This window comes from Eutrema salsugineum, unplaced genomic scaffold (assembly GCF_000478725.1).
Source record: "Eutrema salsugineum unplaced genomic scaffold, Eutsalg1_0 scaffold_8, whole genome shotgun sequence".
In the NCBI taxonomy this organism is placed as follows: domain Eukaryota; kingdom Viridiplantae; phylum Streptophyta; class Magnoliopsida; order Brassicales; family Brassicaceae; genus Eutrema; species Eutrema salsugineum.
In genome coordinates, this window is record NW_006256414.1 from 7,607,305 (window position 1) to 7,623,676 (window position 16,372).

Sequence of the window (16,372 nt, forward strand, 5' to 3'; positions counted from 1 at the left end):
TCGTCGGAAGAAACCCCTGTCTCGCTGCTATTTTGGACCAAGCCGATGAGCTCTGAAGAATGCGAAGGACGGTGCACTTCCAGGCCGATTCAGTTTCCGAGGCCTTCATGAGTATCCGAGACATTTGAGTGTTCTTTACAGAGCATCCGATATCATTCAATTCGGAGCTATGAGCAGGAAGATACGGTCTCCGGAATGGACATATGTATAGACGTCTCTCTCTGATCGTGTAAATGCACTGCAAAAATGAGCCCTCCAGGAAGCCTTCCACTCCCCAAGCACCAAAGCTTCCTTTACTAAAGTTGGAGATATATGAGTCCTCTGTACTCTGCAACCGGAATCACTCAATTCGGACAAGTATCTCAGAAGTTAAACTCTCCAGAATGCGAAGTGGTCCAGACAACCCTGAATGACTAAGTTAAACATGCCGCCATGGAATGCCACGGTCCACACTTGGCCGTGGCAACTTTTGCAAACCTTCGGCGATTGGCACGATCTTCATGCCACGGTCTACACTTGACCGTGGCAAACAGACAATTGGCTGGGAGGAACTTTACAAGCATTCGGGTTTTGACACGGTTTGAATGCCACGGTCTGGGACTTGACCGTGGCAAACAAATACTTGGCTGGGAGGAACTTTACAAGCATGCGGGTTTCGACACGGTCTGAATGCCACGGTCTGAGACTTGACCGTGGCAACTTTTGCAAATTTTCGGCGTTTGACACGACCACTTGCTACGGGTTTTGGACGAGGCTTGTTAGACCGTGGCATCAAAATGCAGCCAAGAACACAAGAGAAATCTTTGACACGGTCAGGTTGCCACGACCACACCAAGAACACACTTGACCGTGGCAAACCCATCTTCACCCACCAAGACTGGGTCAGTATCCGGTTTGTTCCGGGTTGACCCGGTTCGCCCAAGACACCTATATATTGTTTTTAGACTTAATTTGGAGAGGACCTTTTTATCCATTTTTAGTCTCTTTTCCCTTTTTGTGAAAGACAACTTGTGACACTTTGTTTTTAGAGTTTAATATCGATTTGAAGTTTCTTTTCATCTTGTTCCATCATTTCTTATCATCAAATCACACTTCTAATCATGATTAACAACATATCTTGCAAAGAATCTAGTGTTTTGATCATGATTAGTGAGTAATCTCATATTAAGGTCTTAGATATGTAGATTAGGGTGCTTAAGTGGTAGATTAGTGAGCTTAGGGGTTAGATCATGCATATTCCATTCTCTACAACCTGTTCTCTATGCTAGATCCATACAAATCATATGTGGTCTAGATTCTGGGCATTTCATGCACCAAAAGTGTTTGATGAAATGCCTGAACCAAGGTTGTTAGAGGTTTAAGTGTTATTCATCATGGGAATGATTGTTTATATGCTTAAATGACAGATTAAACTGATTCTTAATGCTTGTTAACTCATGTTTCACTGATGATGATTGGGTTAGAAACTGTTTTAGCATAGAAGTTAATACCTTCATGAGAGGATTAACTTAATTAAAGATGTTTATGTTGAATGGTTTGCTTGATCATATGATTCATTAGCTCATTAGTTTATCACCGAAGGCATCCTAATCCACTATCATGTCTAAGACCTTTCTTATCATCATTTATACATCCTCATCATTTGCCATTGTTTAGTTCTTGTTTAATCATTTCATTAGTCTTTAATCCGGTTTAAGTTTGTAGTTGTCTCTAGTTAACCAAACCACTCTTGTTTGCTTGAATTAAGAACCTGATTACATAGCTTAGTGTCTATTACCACATTCTTGGATTGATAAACACCTTGTACTACAAGACAGGGGATTGATAACCTCTACAAAGAGCCTTGAAAACTCTTAGTTATCAATTGGCGCCGTTGCCAAATTGTGGTTTGTTTAGCATTAAGCTCTGATCTGTTCTTGAGATCAAGTGCTTACTTTCTTGTTATTACTGATTACTTTCAAGCTCTGTTTGTGATTTCAGGTGTATGAACACCAGGTCTAGATCAAGAAGCTGTGGTCCACCTTTCCCTCTCAACGACAATATCAATCTTTTGGTACCAAGGAGGAGAAGGGACAGACGTGGAAGACAAGTTGATCAGACTGAGATGGAAGAACAAAGAGATCACGTGGTGGATATAGAACAACCGGTTCAGGAGCAACAGGCTCAAGGTAATGGAGCTGGTAATGGAGTTGGTCAAGGGCTGAATCAGGGTAATGTTCATCAGGAACAGGTGCATCACCAACAAGCTTATGTCCACCAGGGACAAGCTCAAGCTCATCAACAGAGGCATCAGGCCAATGTTCAGCAAAGACAACAAGTGCACCACCAACACCAGCCTTTCCAACACCAACAAAGAAGATATGAGCAACCCCAAGTCTATGTTGGAGAGAATGACAGGGCCAATGCTCATCAGTATGGAGCTGGTATTCAGGCACCACCTGTGCAAAACAATAACTTTGAAGTGAAGGCATCATTGCTGAATATGGTCCAAAACTCAAAGTTCCATGGGTTAGCAATGGAAGATCCCTTGGAACACTTGGATCAATTTGATAAGGTGTGTGATCTGACAAAGATAAATGGAGTTTCTGAGGACAGCTTCAAGCTAAGACTATTCTCATTCAGTCTTGGAGACAAAGCTCATCAATGGGAGAAGAATCTTCTAAGAGGCTCCATTCAAACCTGGGAGCAATGCAAGCAAGCTTTTCTATCTAAGTTCTTCTCCACCTCAAGAACTGTAAAACTGAGGAACCAAATCTCTAGCTTCACTCAGCACAGCAATGAGAGTTTTGGTGAAGCATATGAGAGATTCAGGAGCTACACAAACCAATGCCCACACCATGGGTTTAGTGAGGCTTCTCTTCTCAGCACACTTTATAGAGGAGCTCTTCCTAAGATTAGAAACCAGCTGGATACTGCTTCCAATGAGAACTTTCTGGGTAAAGAGATACATGCTGCTTTAGAGCTAGTGGAGAACTTAGCATTGAGCAATGATACCTATGGTGAATACTATGACAGATCAAATAGGTCTGAAGGTTCAAGCTCAGAACAGAGGCTCACTAGGGAAGTTAAGGAGTTGAGAAATGAATTAGACAAGTTGAAGTTGGTAACTCACAAGCCAATGCATTTTGTTGGAGAGTATGAGGAACCATCTCAAATCTTTGAGAACATAAGTGAAGAGGGTCTCACCCAAGAGGAGCTTAACTACATTGGGAATCAGAGGTTCCAGAGATATCAGTATGGTAATGCCAATCCAAACCTTTTTTACAGGAACACCAATGTAGCTAACCCACAAGACCAGGTCTATCCCAATTCTCAAGCTCCACAGAACTTTGTTCCCAAGAACAACTTTCAAGGGTCATTCCAACCCAAGAATCAGTTTGGTCAGAATCAGGGTTTTGGTCAGCAACAGCAACCATTTCAAGGTCCTAGTTTCAGTTCACAGCAGCAAAAGGCACCACCAGGGTTTGGTCCTCCACAGTTCCAACAGCAAGCGCCTGTTCAACAACAGTTTCAGCCACCAACGGTTCAACAGCAGCCACAGATGTTTACAGATATGGTTGGTATTCTGCAACAACTACTTCAGGGTTAACAGATCTTTGCAAGCCAGAATGCAGCCATGCAGCAGGAAATCAAGGAACTGAAGCAGAACCAGGCATCAAGCTCAAGGAACCAAGGTCACCTACCTGGAAAACCAGAACCCAACCCCAAGGAATATGCTAAGGCCATTACACTGAGGAGTGGAAAGGAGTTACCTGGTATTGAGAACAACAATGTGATCATTGAGGACAATGATCAAACTGAGGGGGAGGCAGCCTTAAAAGATGATCAAGTTGCTGAGAAACCAAGGACAGAAAAGGGTAAAGAGGTAGCAAAGGAACCAGAACCAGAGAAGAAGTATGTGCCACCACCTCCATACCAACCCAAGCTCCCATTTCCAGGGAGATTCAAGAAGCAACTAAGGGACAAGGCAAGAGCTGTATTTGAGAAGGCACTCAAAGTAACACCACTCACAATGCCTATCATTGATGCATTCTTAATGATGCCAAAGATGGGCAAGTTCTTGAAGGATGCCATTCTGAACAAGACAAAAGAGCTTCAAGGCATGGTGGTGTTAAGTCATGAATGCAGTGCTATCATTCAGAAGAAGTCCATTCCAAGGAAGTTAACTGATCCAGGGAGTTTCACACTCCCTTGTGCCATTGGACCTCTTCTATTCTCTGGATGTCTTTGTGATCTAGGAGCATCAGTCAGCTTGATGCCATTCTCCATAGCAAAGAAGTTGGGCTTTAGAGTTTTCAAACCTGCAAGGATCTCTCTTATCCTTGCAGATAGATCAGTTAGATTGCCTGTTGGTATGTTGGAAGATCTACCTGTCAAGATTGGTGGTTTTGAGGTTCCAACAGATTTTGTTGTGCTGGAAATGGATGAAGAACCAGTTAATCCTTTAATTTTGGGCAGGCCATTCTTAGCAACTGCAGGAGCTATTATTGATGTGAGAGGTGGGATTATAGAGCTTCAAATTGGGTCTGAAAATCTCAAGTTTGATGTGAATGAGATGATGAAGAAACCCACCATTGAAGGTCAATGTTTCTATGTGGAGACAATGGATCAGCTGGCTGATGAGTTGCTAGAGGAGCTGAACACTGAGGATCTTCTTCAAGGTGCTCTAACTCAAGAACAAGGAGACAATGGACTCTTAGCTGAAGCAAGTGAAGGGTACAAGCTGTATTTGGACAATGTAAGAGAGCTGGGTCCTGAGACAAGGTTTTTGGGAGCTGGAACAAAGTGGCTCTGAAGTTTTTGCTATCAAAGGATCAGACACAAGCCAAAGCAGCTTGGACCAGGATTGGAATGAGGCTGATGCACCCCCTGTTGAGCTCAAGCCTCTACCAACAGGGCTCAGGTATGCTTTCTTGGGCTTAAACTCCACATATCTAGTGATCATCAATGATAGCCTATTACAGGATCAAGAGAGTGCATTGCTTAGTGAGATAAGAAATTTCAGGAAAGCCATAGGGTATTCTTTGGCTGATATTAGAGGGATCTCTCCTGAAATTTGCACCCACAGGATCCACCTAGAGGACCAATCTATGTCCTCTATTGAGCATCAACGACGACTTAACCCCAACCTTAAGGAAGTGGTTAAGAATGAGATACTAAAACTTCTTGAGGCAGGGATAATTTACCCAATCTCTGACTCAAGATGGGTGTCTCCTGTTCATGTTGTGCCCAAGAAGGGTGGGAAGTGGTTAAAAACGAGAAGGATGAGCTTATAGCTACTAGAACTGTCACAAGACACAGAATGTGTATAGACTATAGAAAGCTCAATGCAGCCTCTAGGAAGGATCATTTTCCTTTGCCTTTCATTGATCAGATGTTAGAGAGGCTTGCAAACCACCCCTTCTTTTGTTTTCTCGATGGGTACTCGGGGTTCTTCCAAATTCCCATAGATCCCCGGGATCAAGAGAAAACAACAATCACATGCCCTTATGGCACATTTGCATACAAGCGAATGCCTTTTGGTCTCTGTAATGCCCCTGCCACTTTTCAAAGATGTATGATGCACATTTTCTCTGACATTATTGAAGAGAAGGTGGAGGTGTTCATGGATGACTTTAGTGTCTATGGCTCCTCCTTCTCGGATTGTCTCTCTAATTTGTCACAGATCTTGGAGAGATGTGAGCAGCATAACTTGGTGTTGAACTGGGAGAAGTGCCACTTCATGGTGCAGGAAGGAATAGTTCTTGGGCACAAGATATCTGAGAAAGGCATAGAGGTTGACAGAGCAAAAGTAGAAGTAATGGTGAACCTGCAAACCCCCACTTCAGTCAAAGGGATAAGGAGTTTCCTTGGCATGCAGGGTTTTATAGAAGATTCATCAAAGACTTCTCAAGAATTGCCAGGCCCTTGACAAGGCTGTTGTGTAAAGAAGTGGATTTCATCTTTAATGTTGAATGTGAAGAGGCCTTCAAGATGATCAAGGATGCATTAGTCAGTGCACCAATTGTCCAAGCCCCAGACTGGTCCCTTCCTTTTGAGGTCATGACAGATGCATCTGATTTTGCTGTTGGAGCAGTACTTGGCCAAAAGAAAGATAAGAAGCTTCATGTCATCTACTATGCTAGTAGAACACTTGACTCTGCACAAGAGAAGTATGCTACTACTGAGAAGGAAATGTTGGCAATAGTCTTTGCCTTTGATAAATTCAGAAGCTACCTGGTGGGATCAAAAGTCACTGTATATACTGATCATGCAGCCCTCAGGTATCTGATGACCAAGAAAGATGCTAAGCCAAGACTATTGAGATGGGTTCTTCTACTTCAGGAGTTTGATATGGAAGTACATGACAAAAAGGGTATAGAGAATGGAGCTGCAGACCATCTCTCTAGGCTGAGAATTGACTCTGAAGTGCCTCTTAATGACAGTCTTCCTGAGGAATTACTGATGGTGCTCCATTCTTATTTGGAGTTTGAAGAAGTGGACAGCATTCAAGAGAGGAGGATGCCTTGGTTTGCAGACATTGTGAACTATCTTGCTTGTGGAGTGGAACCACCTGAATTAGATGCTTACCACAGGAAGAAGTTCTTCAGAGAAGTTCAAAGATACCATTGGGATGAGCCTTACCTCTATGTCCTGAATAAAGATCAGCTGTATAGGAGGTGTCTTGCTGAGGAGGAGATGCAACCTGTGTTGCAAGAGTGTCATGGTTCAGCTTTTGGAGGTCACATGGGAGCATTCAAGACTGTGGCAAAGGTTCTTCAGAGTGGGTTTTGGTGGCCCACAATGTTCAAAGATGCTCAGTTGGTTGTTTCAGCATGTGATGCCTGCCAGAGGCATGGAAACATTTCAAAGAGGAGTGAGATGCCTCAAAACCCAATTCTAGAAGTTGAGATCTTTGATTGCTGGGGATTTGACTTTATGGGGCCCTTCATTTCATCCTATGGGAATCAGTATATACTTGTTGCTGTGGACTATGTGTCCAAATGGGTTGAGGCCATTGCTTCCCCTACCAATGATTCCAAGGTTGTAGTGAAGCTGTTCAAGAGCATTATCTTCCCAAGATTTGGAGTCCCAAGGGTTGTTATCTCTGATGGAGGATCTCATTTTGTGAACAAGACTTTGGAGGGTTTGTTGAGAAAGCATGGAGTGAAACACAAGGTAGCTACTCCTTATCATCCTCAAACTAGTGGCCAGGTTGAGGTATCTAATAGACAGATCAAAGCCATTCTTGAGAGGATTGTTAGCTCAAGCAGAAAAGATTGGAGCAAAAGGCTAGATGATGCATTGTGGGCTTATAGGACTGCCTTTAAAACTCCAATTGGGACATCACCTTTCAATCTGCTATATGGGAAGAGCTGACTCCTTCCTGTTGAGTTGGAGTACAAGGCTATGTGGGCTGTGAAGTTGCTGAACTTTGATATCAAGACAGCTCAAGAGAAAAGGGTCATGCAACTCCATGAACTTGAGGAGATTAGGCTTGAGGCTTTTGAGAGCTCAAAGATCTATAAGGAGAAGACCAAAGCTTTGCATGATCAAAAGATTTTGAAAAGGAAGTTCAAGAATGGTGATCTGGTGTTGCTGTTCAACTCTAGGCTTAAGTTGTTTCTTGGAAAACTTAAGTCTATATGGTCTGGTCCCTTTAAGGTTCTTGAAGTCAGGCCATATGGAGCTGTTGTCTTGGAAGGAAAGAATGGACAAGAGTTTGTGGTAAATGGCCAGAGGATCAAGCATTATTTGGTTTCGCAAAAGAAGGAGGAAGCTACATCAGTTCCCCTTCTTGATCTATCAGCCTGTTAAACAGGTTTCCAAAGTCAAACTTAGAGACTTTAAACAAAGTGCTCTTGGGAGACACCCCAAGCTTATCCTTTGTAAATATGCTTTTGATCATTTGATTTCTTTCTTTTTATGTTTTAGGATGTTTTGATGGGTTTGTTTAGTGTCTACAGGTTATAGGCTTGAGTCTGAACCCTTGGAAAGTGAATGCAAGATGAAAAGAGATGAAATAATGGAGACAAGCTTGTGCTCGGCCTTAAGCATGGTTACCAGCCACGGTCAGAAACCAGGGCGTGGCAGGCGTTTAAGTTTCCGGGGACTTCATGCGAATCCGAGACATTTGAGTGCTCTTTACAGAGCATCCGATATCATTCAATTCGGAGCTATGAGCAGGAAGATACGGTCTCCGGAATAGACACATGTATAGACGTCTCTCTCTGATCGTGTAAATGCACTGCAAAGATGAGTCCTCCAGGAAGCCTTCCACTCCCCAAGCACCAAAGCTTCCTTCACTAAATTTGGAGATATATGAGTCCTCTGTCCTCTGCAACCGGAATCACTCAATTCGGACAAGTATCTCAGAAGTTACACTCTCCGGAATGCGAAGTGGTCCAAACAGCCCTGAATGACTAAGTTAAACATGCCGCCATGGAATGCCACGGTCCACACTTGGCCGTGGCAACTTTTGCAAACCTTCGGCGATTGGCACGATCTTCATGCCACGGTCTACACTTGACCGTGGCAAACAGACAATTGGCTAGGAGGAACTTTACAAGCATTCGGGTTTTGACACGGTTTGAATGCCACGGTCTGGGACTTGACCGTAGCAAACAAATACTTGGCTGGGAGGAACTTTACAAGCATGCGGGTTTCGACACGGTCTGAATGCCACGGTCTGGGACTTGACCGTGGCAACTTTTGCAAATCTTCGGCGTTTGACACGACCACTTGCCACGGGTTTTGGACGAGGCTTCTTAGACCGTGGCATCAAAATGCAGCCAAGAACACAAGAGAAATCTTTGACACGGTCAGGTTGCCACGGCCACACCAAGAACACACTTGACCGTGGCAAACCCATCTTCACCCACCAAGACCGGGTTAGTACCCGGTTTGTTCCGGGTTGACCCGGTTCGCCCAAGACACCTATATATTGTTTTTAGACCTAATTTGGAGAGGACCTTTTTATCCATTTTTAGTCTCTTTTCCCTTTTTGTGAAAGACAACTTGTGACACTTTGTTTTTAGAGTTTAATATCGATTTGAAGTTTCTTTTCATCTTGTTCCATCATTGCTTATCATCAAATCACATTTTTAATCATGATTAACAATATATCTTGCAAAGGATCTAGTGTTTTGATCATGATTAGTGAGTAATCTCATATTAAGGTCTTAGATATGTAGATTAGGGTGCTTAAGTGGTAGATTAGTGAGCTTAGGGGTTAGATCATGCATATTCCATTCTCTACAACCTGTTCTCTATGCTAGATCCATACAAATCATATGTGGTCTAGATTCTGGGCATTTCATGCACCAAAAGTGTTTGATGAAATGCCTGAACCAAGGTTGTTAGAGGTTTAAGTGTTATTCATCATGGGAATGATTGTTTATATGCTTAATTGACAGATTAAACTGATTCTTAATGCTTGTTAACTCATGTTTCACTGATGATGATTGGGTTAGAAACTGTTTTAGCATAGAAGTTAATACCTTCATGATAGGATTAACTTAATTAAAGATGTTTATGTTGAATGGTTTGCTTGATCATATGATTCATTAGCTCATTAGTTTATCACCGAAGGCACCCTAATCCACTATCATGTCTAAGACCTTTCTCATCATCATTCATACATCCTCATCATTTGCCATTGTTTAGTTCTTGTTTAATCATTTCATTAGTTTTTAATCCGTTTTAAGTTTGTAGTTGTCTCTAGTTAACCAAACCACTCTTGTTTGCTTGAATTAAGAACCTGATTACATAACTTAGTGTCTATTACCACATTCTTGGATTGATAAACCCCTTGTACTACAAGACAGGGGATTGATAACCTCTACAAAGAGCCTTGAAAACTCTTAGTTATCAAGTCCACTGCATCACATACCGGCTCGGCGCGCGTTTTGCGGCTCTCCGCGATCTGTAATTGCTATAAGAGTCCTGAGAGCTCGTTTGCAGGCTCTCGGTCTGTCTTCATCTTTTTGCGATCTACGTCTGCTCGCGCGTCGGTGGATTTCTCAGCTTGTGCTCCGCTAAGCAGCACGTTCGCGACTCCTTCTGATTTCCCTAGATCGTTTTGATGCCTGCTGGAGTCGGGAATTTGAGGCAGAGATGGTAGGTGGAAGGGACCGCCCTCATCCCGTTGATCCATGGAGTTCCCATAACCACATTATAGATTGCTGGGTGATCGGTGACGCAGAATTCGACGATCTTAGTGACTCCGCCAGCTACCACAGGGAGCCCGATCGTTCCCATAGTCATTGTTGTTTCTCCTGAAAATCCGGTTAGAGGTTTGGGGATCGCCGTCACCTCGGAGAGATCGATTCCCATCCTTCTGAGTGTCTCCCTGAAAATGACATTCACCGAGCTCCCAGTATCGATGAACACCCTCGCTACATCGTGATCCCTGATTGTTAATTCAATCACCAGCGGATCGTTGTGTGGTCTATCAATTCCTACCGTTTCCTCCTCGGCAAAGGAGATCACCGTATTCGGGAGGTCGGTCGGTTCCCTCCAATTTTCTTTTGATTCGGCTTGACGCTGATAAGCTTTGATGGAGGACACCGTGTCTTGGTAATATTGAGATCCACCCATGATCATGTTGATCCTTTGCCTCGGCTCGGGTCGCTCTTTGGGTTCGCCTCTCCTGTCGCGCTTGGAGTTATCGCCTCGTCGGGGAGGTTTCGCGGGTCCTGCCGTGCCGCTTGGCTCGGCTCTTTCTTTTCATTTCCTAGGGACGAGGTCTTTGAGGTTAACCGCGTTTTGGAGCTCTCCCGTAGGTCTGGTGATACTCGCAGAATGCTTTTTCATCGTAGTTGGTAGGCTTTCTTACCCACGCGTTGTTGCGCGGCTCTCCTCTTCCGCGTCCGGTGTCTACTTGGTAGTTGTGGGCACCTCCGCTTCTCGGTTCGTCCGAGATCTGCGTTGTTACGTTGTTTAATGGATTGCCTATCTTCGAGGGGCGCGTCAAAATTGAGCTTCGGATTACTGCTTTTGTTGATTCGTACTGGTCGTCCAGATTCTTCATCTCCTCCTCGTTTACGACGAAATCTGATGACCGATGCAAGGCATCTTGAATCGTTTGTGGCGTGTTGAGTGCCATTTCTCGTCGGAATTCGGATTTGTACCACAAGGATCGTGTCAGAGCTTCGAGTGCAGCCTTGTCGCTTATCCCTTCTATTTTGGATACGACTGCCTTGAATCTTGCCATGTAATCACGAAGCGGTTCGTTCAGTCCTTGGGATAGCGTCCACAGGTCAGCATCAGAAGTTCCTCTGTCCATAAACATCGAGTATTGTTTAAGGAATAGGGCGGAGAGCTGTTGAAAACTACCGATTGAGTTGCACTCCTGCCTCAAAAACCACTCGAGCGCGGCTCCCTTGAGATGCTCCATGAAGAGCAGGCAGTATCCGGCATCTACTTCCCGCTCGGTCAGTTTTCAGCGTTCTTTGTGAAGGCTCGTCCCATTGCTATCCGAAACGCTGTGATGTGTGCTTTCGGATCGGTTGTTCCTTCGTAGAAAGGGATTTTCACCTTCCCGGGCTCGGGAATCCTAGCCTCCGTGATTCTTGCTGTGAATGGTGTTCTCTGGGTTTCTTCAAGCATCCGATCGATCTCAGGTGCAGCACTCGTCGCGTTGTGCACTTGAAACTTCATGGTGCGTATCTCAGCTACCGTCCGAGCCATTAAGGCTCGCAGCTCTTTGATTTCGAGAGTTTGTGCGTGAGTCATTCCCTTTGATTGGGGAGGTCGTTCCCACTCTTCTCTCCTCGGCTCGTCTTCGCGCTCCGCCTGCTCGATCCATTGGAGGTTTTCTTCTTCTTCAGTCGGGTTGTCGCCACGAGCCGGATCGGTGATTTCATCAGTCTAAACGCCGTTTAGTGCCGAGGCGAGCTCTTCTTGGCTTATTCGCCGAGCCGAGCCGTTCTGTTGCGAGTTCGTGGTTCCATCGTTCTGCTGGGCGTCCACGTCGATCGCGTCATTCTCCTCTTCGCTGGCTCGTCGCCTTGGGTTCCAACGGAGTGGAGGCGGCTCGGTCATGTAGACTCGGGTTGCCGCGGGAGTTTGTTCGTCGATGGGACGAAACATTGGTGGAGCTAAGGGGTTTCTCGCGCCGCTCCCCGAGGCCTCTGCAGGCGTTGAGAAGTCGAAGCGTCTCCGGATTCCATCCATCGGGTCGGGAATTCCGGCTCTCCAAGTTTGTCGCTCAGCCGCCTTTGCGTCGAGCCTCTCTGTAATCACCTCGTTTCTTTTGTCCTGCTCGTCGATTTTCTTCATCAACGCAGCCATCATGTTTCGCATCTCCTCTTGGGTTTCGGTTGTTGCCGTCGTTGTGCCTGATGCTGAAGCATCCTTCTCCGCGCCGTTACCATTGTTGTTGTTGTTGTTGTTATCGTCGAGGGTGTTGCTCGCCATGTTCTTCGGATCTTAAAGTCTTGTCGATTTAGAGTAAGAAAATTTCGATTCTCCACAGACGGCGCCAAATTGTGTGAGCCAAAACTCGCACAATCAAAGATTTATAAGGAAAAACTGAGGGATCCGAATTTCTAGGGTAATCACGAAGACAGTAAGATCAAAGAAGGTTTTTTTGCTTGAAAAGTGTTTTAGTCTTATTGCTCTCGAGTTGTGTAAAAGTTACATAATGAATCGAAGAGACATCTGATATATCATGGTTTTTATGGTTTTTAACCATGGTATATGTCTTATTTATAGAGTCTTTTTAGTGTCTTTCGAGTCTTTTGGAGTCTTTTCAGGTCATAGGTACGTTTGGAGCTTAACTGGAGACTTTGGAGCACTTTGGAGCTTAATCAGGATCAAATTCGTCAAGTATGGATTTTGTGCTTTAGTGACGCTCGACACCATGAAGAGTGACGCGCGACACTTGTTAGAGAAATAAGGAAAAGGCGATTTTGTTTCCTATTTGAAGAAGGAGTTGGGCCCAAACGTTTTCAAGGAAGCCCAAAACGTGTCTTAGAGATATATATAGGATTTTTATTCCCTTTTTACGTACACCTTAGATTTTAGAGAAAGAGATACTCTGAGTTTTCGGCTTTTGCGATTTCTGAGCTTGGGGAGACAAGTCTGTACTCTGTTCGTTTAGACAGAAGATTTCGAACCCCTTTATTTATTTTGATTTATTCTATTGCTTTCTATTCATCATGTTTGTTGTTTCAATAACCATGTCTGAGTAGATCACCTGTTAGGTTTAGGGTTTAATTAGGGTTTTCTTTGAATGTTTGATTAACTTGCTAGTTAGGGTTCATATCTATTTGTTCTTCACCTTAGGTTGTTCTTAAAGCCAATTCTGGACTGATCACCTAGAACTTAGATCTTAGGTTGCTTAATTGACACGGAAGTGTAATTGAATAACTGGAAAGAACCTGAGTTGAGCAAAGTAACTATTCGCAAAGGAATTTGGTTTAGGAGCTTTGTGAACAAATCGAACTTGTGCATTAAGGCTGGTTTAAATCTGTAGGATTTACAAAGGAATTTGGAATTCTAGGATTTTAACTTAGATAATTCTCACAACGGAAGTTGGTTAATTATAGTTCTGTGTTTCGAGTTCAAGAACCGTGCTTAATAACTGAACCCTGACTTGTTAAGTTGATTTGCATTCATTGATCTCCTGAAAATCACCCTAGACCTATCCTTTATCACATCGAATTTACAATTGTCTTCATCGCTGTTCTATTTACTTTTGTCGCAATACTATTTATTTCGCATATCTTGGCTTAGCGTAACTCTATCTACATAAGGTTTATTGAGTGATTTCTTGTCTCTGTGGTTCGACCCCTAGATACTACAACTGCACATTTGTGCTCTTGCAGAGTAGCTTAGGGATTTAACTTTGAGCATATCAAGTTTTGGCGCCGTTGTCGGGGACTTGATTTTGCCATTAAACCTAGTTTTTGAGTTTCGACTAAGTTTTTCGACTTAGTGTCGAGCGATACCACTTGTGGTGTCGCGCGACACCTTCTTTTCTTTAACCTAGTTTACTTATTTTCGTTTTCTCTCTTTGTTTTTGGTGTTTCAGGTTTATGCATACTCGTGGAACCAGGAGCAACAAGGACATCCCGCTAGTGAATTTGAGCAACGAACAGCTAGCTGAGTTAGAGCGAACGAAGCGGAAAGCAAGAGATCCGGCAATGATGGAAAACGCCAATGGACTTGTTCGTGATGATGATGGAACCTGGAGAGACCGAGAGGGTCATCTGTGCAATGCGAGAGGCCAAAGGATTGATGGAGATGGTAACATCATTCCACCAGCACCTTTACCAGTGGATGTTGTTGACCAGAATCCACCACCTGCACCGCGTGGGAATGCTGTGATTGTTCCAAATCAGAGGAACGTTCCAGAGGATCGGAATGCGAGGGAACCTGCACCTGCAGTTGGACGTGGACGAACACTTGGGGACTACAACAGGCTTGAGCAGTTCTATGCAAATCGTTCTGCGATTCGCGCTCCTGCGTTTCAAATAAACGATTTTGAGATGAAGCCTGTGTACTACACTCTTGTGGGTCAGCACCCATTCCATGGCCACTCTCATGAGCACCCTATGGATCACATCGAGAGGTTTGAGGATTTGGTCACCAGCATCAAATACAATGGAGTGTCCAATGATTTCCTCCTCTGCAAGCTGTTTCCTTACTCTCTTGCTGGAGAAGCAGCTAACTGGTTGAAGCAATTGGAGCCAGGATCACTCACCACTTGGGAAGAGACCAGGAACGCCTTCCTGCACAACTTCTTCGACGATGCTAGGTCTGAGGAGTTGAGGACTAAGATCTCAACTTTCTCTCAGGACCCTACTGAAGCGTTCAAGGCTTCTTGGGTGCGATTCAAATCGTACCAGCGAGACTGCCCTCACCATGGCTTCAGCGATGTGCAGTTGCTGGGTATCTTTTTCAGAGGTATCGACTGGAGGTATCAGATGGCCCTTGATGCAGCAAGCAATGGTAACTTCAACACCAGATACCCGGAAGAAGCTGTTGAGCTCATCGAAAATTTGGCATCCAGCAACAGCACCAAGAATGCTGATCTTGAGCGAAAGAAGCAAGCTGGGAACATGGATAGATCGCAGATCGCTGAGGTGAAAGCTAAACTTGATTCTGTGCACAGCCTTTTAGTGGGTAAGAAATCTGTCAGATTCGCACAGGAGGTGGAGAGTTTCGAACCTGAGGATGCAGCTGAGGAAGAGGATGTCAACTTTGTCAGTGGATCAGGATTTCAGGGTCAGAGGTTTGGTAATCAGCAAGGTAACAGAAGCTACAGTGGAAATTACAGTGGAAACAATCAGAGGAATACCTTCAACAGTAATCAGAACTTCTCTGGTTACACGCCTAAGCCCCAGTACCAGAAACCTTTTTCGAGCAACACTTTTTCCAGAAACTACAGCACTCCTTCATCTCAACCTCAAAATCCTGACAATGAGATGAAGTCTATACTGGAACAGATTCTGGAAGGTCAGCAGAAGCTCACCGTGGACTTTAATGGGAAGATGGATGCTCTCTACCTCGATCTGAATGGAAAAATCGAAGTTCTGAACACCCATGTCAAGCAGCTCGATACACAGGTAGCCCAAACTGCAGGTTCTGTTAAAAGGCAAGAGGGTTTTCTTCCTGGGAAGACTGACACCAATCCAAGACATCACTGCAGTGCTATCACGTTGAGGAGTGGTAAAAATCTGAGTTCTGAGCCCACGAAGACGCCTCCTGCACCTGAAGTCGTGGACTTAGAAGATTCTGAAGAAATTCCTGAGATTGCAGAGCCGGTGACGAGCGACACCACCACTAGTGTCGCGCGTCACCAATTGCAGAGCGAAGCTGTTGATGTTCCGAATCCGAAGTCTGCAGAGGAGAAAGTCTACAAACCTAAAGTTCCTTACCCAAGGAGCCCTAGGAAGTCCAAGCAAGAGCTTGATGATGCACGATGCAAAGCTCTGATGGAAAAGCTTGTGATTGAGATACCTCTGGTTGATGCTGTAAAAATCACTCCTGTTATCAGACGTTATGTGAAGCGAATGGTAACCAATAATCTCAGCCATGAACAGGGAGTGATGATGATATCTGAGCAAGTCAGTGCAGTGATTCAGAACCGAATTCCAGAGAAGCTGTCTGATCCAGGAAGCTTTGTCTTGGATTGCTCTATCTTCACAGAGAGATTCAAGAGATCGCTGTGTGATCTGGGTTCAAGTGTTAACCTCATGCCCTATTCGGTAGCTGTCAATCTCGGCATGACTGATTTCAAGCCAACAAGGATCTCCCTCATCCTAGCTGATCGTTTGACAAGGATACCTGAAAGAGTGCTAGAAGATGTTCCAATCAAGGTTGGAGACTGCATGATACCGACTGACTTTGTGGTTTTGGAGTATGGAGAGGAGCCTAAGGACCC

The 16,372-nt window shown here is 44.4% G+C and overlaps 2 non-coding genes across 2 annotated transcripts; both read right to left on the minus strand.

Moving 5' to 3' along the window:
* Nucleotides 1–2,737: 2,737 nt before the first annotated feature.
* Nucleotides 2,738–2,844, minus strand: LOC112082703. Its single transcript, XR_002897322.1, has one exon. It is a non-coding gene; the product is annotated as a small nucleolar RNA R71 (small nucleolar RNA).
* An 11,906-nt stretch (nucleotides 2,845–14,750) lies between these two features.
* Nucleotides 14,751–14,857, minus strand: LOC112082410. Its single transcript, XR_002897080.1, has one exon. It is a non-coding gene; the product is annotated as a small nucleolar RNA R71 (small nucleolar RNA).
* Nucleotides 14,858–16,372: the final 1,515 nt, after the last annotated feature.